We start from the raw sequence: 6235 nt of genomic DNA, 5'->3' as shown, positions 1-6235 counted from the left end.
CTCTGATGGATTTTTTATTAATTTCTAATAAAATAAAATCTTTATTTTTAGTCTTTATTATTTAGTTTTAATCATTCTAAGATATTTATTTTTTTATTTTTATCTCTAAAAAAATATGTAGATCCTTTATTATTAGTGCATATCAAATATTTTTTAAATGAATTAATACAAAATGAATAAAATTTATTTGGAACCTAAAATAAAATTTGTTAATTTATGATAAACTAAAACAAAATAATAATAACAAAAAATAATTTTATTATTTTATTAGAGACTCAATGCAAAAAAAAATTATTAAAGACCTAAAATAAAATTCATTAATTTATTATCCAAGCACATTATTGGCCTTATTTTATTTGCCTCGTCGTTGAGGAAAGACTTAATAATACCATAACAGACTTTTTTTTTTCACAGTAAATACCATACTCCACATGTTGAATTTTGATATGAAATTCTTAAAGAAAAATAAACTATTTCTTAGCATTATTGAATACTCCAACACCTACGAGTAAAATTTCAGCTTTAGGCCTATTTCCTAATCTAGTAGACTAGATCAAGAATTTAGCAACTATTTTTTTTTAAAAAAGAAAGGAAGTATAAATTATTATAACTTATAAGTTATAAGGCTTGTGCTTCCCACCATTTCATAATCTCCAAATTAAACAGTTCATTTCATTTAGCTGATAATTTTAACCAGAGAAAGAGGAGAATCGCAAAGACCTTACATGATCAACAATGGCTGCAAAGTTTACATTGTGTACGCACTTTATCTTTCTTGTTATACTCGGTTTGTCTTCTTGTCATTATTATTAGTGCTATTTATTACTATGGTGGTTCTCAAAATGGTTTAAGTTTTTTCCATTGGGTTTCTTTTACTTTTTCAATGGGTTCTTAAATTTGAAGTATTTCCAAATCTTAATATTCTTTGAAGGTCTTGGGATTCACTACTAAAAAAGTAATTTTTTACGACGCGTTTTTTAAAACAGTTCCCAAAAAACTGTCTTAATATATAAAGCGATGGCATTTTTGTAAATAATAAAATACATACAACGGCGATCTTATCAAAATCGTGTTAAAATGACTGTTCAAAGACAATTTTCTTAAAACCGTCTTTGAAATTAATGCCATTCTCGATGAGCCTTATCCTCTCGTTGTCACGCTCAGTCTTCAAGTATTCAAAGACTGTTCACATTCACTACTTCTTCCACAGGACTTTCTCCTTCACTCCGTTACCATCTTCATTCTCCTCCGCCACCTCACTTTCTGTCTTCCTCCTTGTCGTTTAGGTTACACTCCATCAGAGCCTCCTCCCAAAACAACCTCATATTTCACACCCCTTCTACTCCAAACCCTAACCTCATTCATCACCGCCACTGCCTTCTTCTTCATTCGCTTCCACCACACACCCCCTCGTTCTTCACCTCGCACCGGAACGCATGGCTGGCGGAGGAGAAGTGCCTCTGACACCAGATTGATGCCACGACGGAGGAGATCGCGCACCTGTGTGGCCGTGTGGAGGAGCTCGATGACAGAGGAAAAGCATTTTTGGGAACAATAATGGCTTTGATTCAGAGTCTGTAGCACCCCCCAAAACGACAATGACCAAAACAAAAAAAAAATGACATTATCGAGAAAGCGATGATGTCAGAAGAAACGACGTCGATTGACTACGTAATGGAGGCGGCATCTAGGTCTCACTTCTCCGCCCTGAGACTCGACGGCCAGGTCCCATCCTCCGCCACCGCCCCGTCCTCCACTCTCGATTCAACCCTAACCCTCAATTCCCTTCCCAATCAACCCTTCGCCATAGGTCACTACTCTTCTTTTTTTCTTCTTCACACTTTTCTTTCCTTCAATGTTCCAATTCCAAAATTAAAACGACAATGCGATTCACACGTGTATGTAGGAGTTTCTAGAGGTACTGCCTCGGGTAAAACCACCGTCGGCAATATGATCATTCAGCAACTCCACGATCACTGCGTTGTCCTTGTAAATAAGGTATCTTTTTTTTTTCTTTTTTCAATTTAAATTAATTAATTAATTTATAGTAACTTAACTTTTGTTTGAATTTATATTTTATAATTATAGGACTTGTTTTATCACGGGTTGAATCCTGAAAAGTTGAAACGTGTTCACAAGTACAATTTCAACCACCCTGGTAATTTTCAATTGAACTCACTATGTGTGTGTGTGGTTGAGTTTAGGATGATTAAAGTTTCATTTCTTTGTAGATGCTTTTGACACAAAGTAGTTGTTAGAGTGCACGAGGAAGCTCATCAGTGGCCAGGGCGTGCATGTTACCATTTATGACTTCAAGAATCACCAACGATCTTTCGATAGTTTTTGCCAAGTTTTCGATTGAACGACGTCGTTTTGTTGTTATTGGTTTGTTACTACTTACTAGGATGTTAATGTGGTGCTTTTGGCTTTGGTGAATTCCTCTGATGTGATTATATTGGAGGGGATTCTTGTGTTCCATGATCAGTGTGTGTGGGATCTGTTGAACATGAAGATCTTTGTTGACACAGCTTTGATATCTCAATTAACCCTTCAAATCACCTAAACTTTTATCTTTTAATTAATAATAATAATAATATAAGATTACTAGTTTATCTTATTTTTAGAAGAAAAATGTTTCATAAATATCTTATATGTTATTCTATATCTAGAAAGAATATATATATATATATATATAAGTATAGTAGGTTTTATGATTTGATAAGAGAAATAGAAAAAAAAAAGTGTTGATAAGATGATTAAGATAATGAGTATTACTCCTTTTACAATCCTTTTCCTTTGGCCATCGTAACTACTATTTTTGAATGAGACAAATTTCTTGGTAAAATGCAGTACGTGGAGAGTCACTGCTAATAGCTAATTCAGTTTAAAGATCAACTTCATTTGAGTTCACAAAGAAGATATCAATAGGAGTATTAATGCAATTCCTCTTCTAGTGTAGCCCTCACCAATCGTTTTGCAATTCCCTACAATGATAAAACTTACCTTTTCTCACCAATTGGCTTTGCTATTTCCAAATGTTTATTTGTTTATTTATACTAACTTTTTAATTTGTGCACATAAATATACTAAGAAATAGTGTAACACTAAACCATTAACTTGAGTTGTTACAAAAAAAAAACCATTAACATGAGTGTGCATTTTACTAGTTTTATTGAGAAGCATATTTAACATTTTAACTGGTGTGTGATGGCAGGTGTTGATGTTATTCTTGATTGTATGGGAGCAACCTACTATCAAAGAAATCTTGATAGCTTGAATTTTGATGGAAGGCTTTTTATTATTGGCTTTCAAGGTGGGGTTAGTACATAAACAGATCTACACCCTTTACTTGCTAAGCGTCTCACAGTACAAGGCATTGCAATTTTTGGATTATACCCTTTATCAATATATGCTCTCGATCATATTTAGTTTCTACTTGTAAACATTTGTATGTGTGATAGGGAAGCATACATCAGCAGGAGACAAAGAGCAGATGGTGCCATTAGCAGAAGTCCAAGCACAAACAGATTAAACACAAGCAAAGGGGGTGCAGGGGGTGCAAACAACAACAAACAAGAGAAGAATGGTGAGGCCTGCTTACCTTAGTGACTTCATTTGAGCATGATCGTGCAGGAGTGTTGTGTGCAGGATGGAAGATTTGATGTTGGCCTTTAAGGGACAAGAATAACCAAATTGCTGAGTTCTGAACATTCTAGAAATCACAAAATGCCAAAATTAGTTACATAGAATGCAGTACATATATGACTATGTAATAATAGCATCAGGCATGAATGAAATTAGCAAATTACTCTCCTCTCTACTCTTCTTCTTCCTCTGGAGGTTCTGGTGCCTCGAAGCCAACTCTTTAATTTCCTGCATTATGTTTTGTTCGTAACATTTGATGCTCTCGTTTGTCCTTATGGTCTCCCACAACCTCGATGATTCCTTTGCTCGTCTTGACGATACCATGCACTCTATGACCCTTAAAATGGACAAGCTTCTCAATCGCCTTGCTCCTGTGCCTTCCCCCACCACGCCCAACTCCACACCAATCCCTCACCACTCCACCTCTGTTCCTGCACAAACTCGGTTCGCACCATCACGGTATGAGGACCCCGCCGATGCCCTGTTCAAACTCACTCAGACGGGTTCTGTGCCAACATACCTGAAGGAGTTCGAAGACTTGGCTAATAGAATTATCGGCTTACCGATTCCCTTCCTGTTGAGTTGCTTCATCTCGAGTTTGACGTCGGAGATCCGCCACGCAGTCTAGGCCCATCAACCTATGACTTTGGACCAGGTCGCCGGCCTCGCGAGGCTCCAAAAGCAGAAGTTATCAGACCTTCGTCTGCTGCCTCATCCGCAACCCCCACCTATCATCCCTCCACCCCCTCGTCCCATGACACTTTCGCCTCTTTTGCCATCACCACCGCCATCTCCACCACCCATGGTGAAACCCTTGACGTTAGAGGAACCCATTTTCCACCGGGAGCGTGGGTTGTGTTTCACTTGTGACGAACGATACCCTAGCGGGCATTGCTGCACCTCTAAAGCTTTCCTTCTTGTTGCTGAAGACAAAGATCCCAATTGCCCTAATATAGACCCAATTGACCCAACCCTGGACCCAAACCCCACACCCGACCCGGACTTGACCCATTTGGCCCAAATTCGTTTGAACTCCTTATCAGGTAATTTAGCACCGAAAACTTTGCGCCTCATCGGCCTTCTCTCCGACCATCGTGTGGTCCTCCTTGTTGATGGGGAAGTACCGACAACTTCCTCCAGCCTCAACTAGCTATCTCTCTGAGCTTACCTTGTCGGACCGCTCCAACACGATTACGCGTGATGTTCTTTCATCACGGGCACTTCGTGGAATTGCAGGGCGAGAATGCCACCACTTCGGGTCTTCTTCCCCAACACCAGTTCTGCCACCTTTGTCGGAACAACGAGGATGTTTCGTACTTCCATATTGCTGGATTTCCTGAAGCTCCTCCTGACTCACTACCCATTGACTCACCTGGTGCAGTTCGCCGGAATAAACCTTGGGATCCCGACATTATTTTTGGACGCCATAGTTTGAAAACCCAACACCTTGAGGACAAGGTGTTTTTGATGGGGCAGGGAGTGATAGGGAAGCATACAACAACAGAAGACAAAGAGTAGATGGTGCCATTAGCAGAAGTCCAAGCACAAATAGATCAAACACAAGCAAAGGGGGTGCAGGGGGTGCAAACAACAACAAACAAGAGGAGAATGGTGAGGCCTGCTTACCTTAGTGACTTCGTTTGAGTAGGACCGTGCAGGAGCGTTGTGTGCAGGATGAAAGATTTGATGTTGGCCTTTAGGGGATCAGAATAACCAAATTGTTGAATTCTGAACATTCTAGAAATCACAAAATGCCAAAATTAGTTACATAGAATTCAATATATATATGACTATGTAATAACAGCATCAAGCATGAATGAAATTAGCAAATTACTCTCCTCTCTACTCTTCTTCTTCCTCTGGAGGTTCTAGTGCCTCAAGCCAGCTCTTTAATTTCCTGCATTATGTTCTGTTCGTAACAATATGCAAGTATACTATTAATCATGGTGCCATATCTTGTATGTTAGATGATGAAGAAATTAAAATTAAATAGAAAGTCAGTCACTTGGGTGAATAACTAAAAAATGCAAAGTTAGATTGGGAGGTGAAACTATCATAATATGTTAGATTGGGTGATATTGCTGACAGATCAGATTTAATAATACTTAGGAAGCTTTCTATTTAGTTAATGCCTCAACAAATCTTATGCTTGGTTATGTTCAAACCAATATACATATTATCATGTTGCTTGTGTGTTGCAAAACACAATTTTGCTTTGGAAGTTTGCTTGCCTCTTGTCAGATTTTGCTTTTAGCTCTAATGGGGATGGGGGAATTGTAACATCCCAATTTTTGTAATGATGAGATTTTCTAAATAAAGTTTTAGAAAAATGATGAGATTTTATAAATAAATAAATAAGGAGATATAATTATTAATTAAAATAATGATTTGAGAGAAAATAAAAAGGGTATTTCATTTATTTGTTTGATAGAAAATAAAATAGAGTTTATTTTTATAAAATAAATAAATAAATAAATATAGAGCAAATAATAGGCTGAGTACCCTAGGTATAAATAGTTATGTTAAGTCAGGTGTCTCATTTTCGTTTTTCTCCTTCTCCTCTCAAAATCCTTTCTTTTTCTCGTAGCTC

Source organism: Glycine max, unplaced genomic scaffold, assembly GCF_000004515.6.
Source record: "Glycine max cultivar Williams 82 unplaced genomic scaffold, Glycine_max_v4.0 scaffold_25, whole genome shotgun sequence".
NCBI classification, from domain to species: Eukaryota; Viridiplantae; Streptophyta; class Magnoliopsida; order Fabales; family Fabaceae; genus Glycine; species Glycine max.
The sequence above is the reverse complement of the archived record's forward strand: the minus strand, read 5'-3'. Positions refer to the sequence as shown.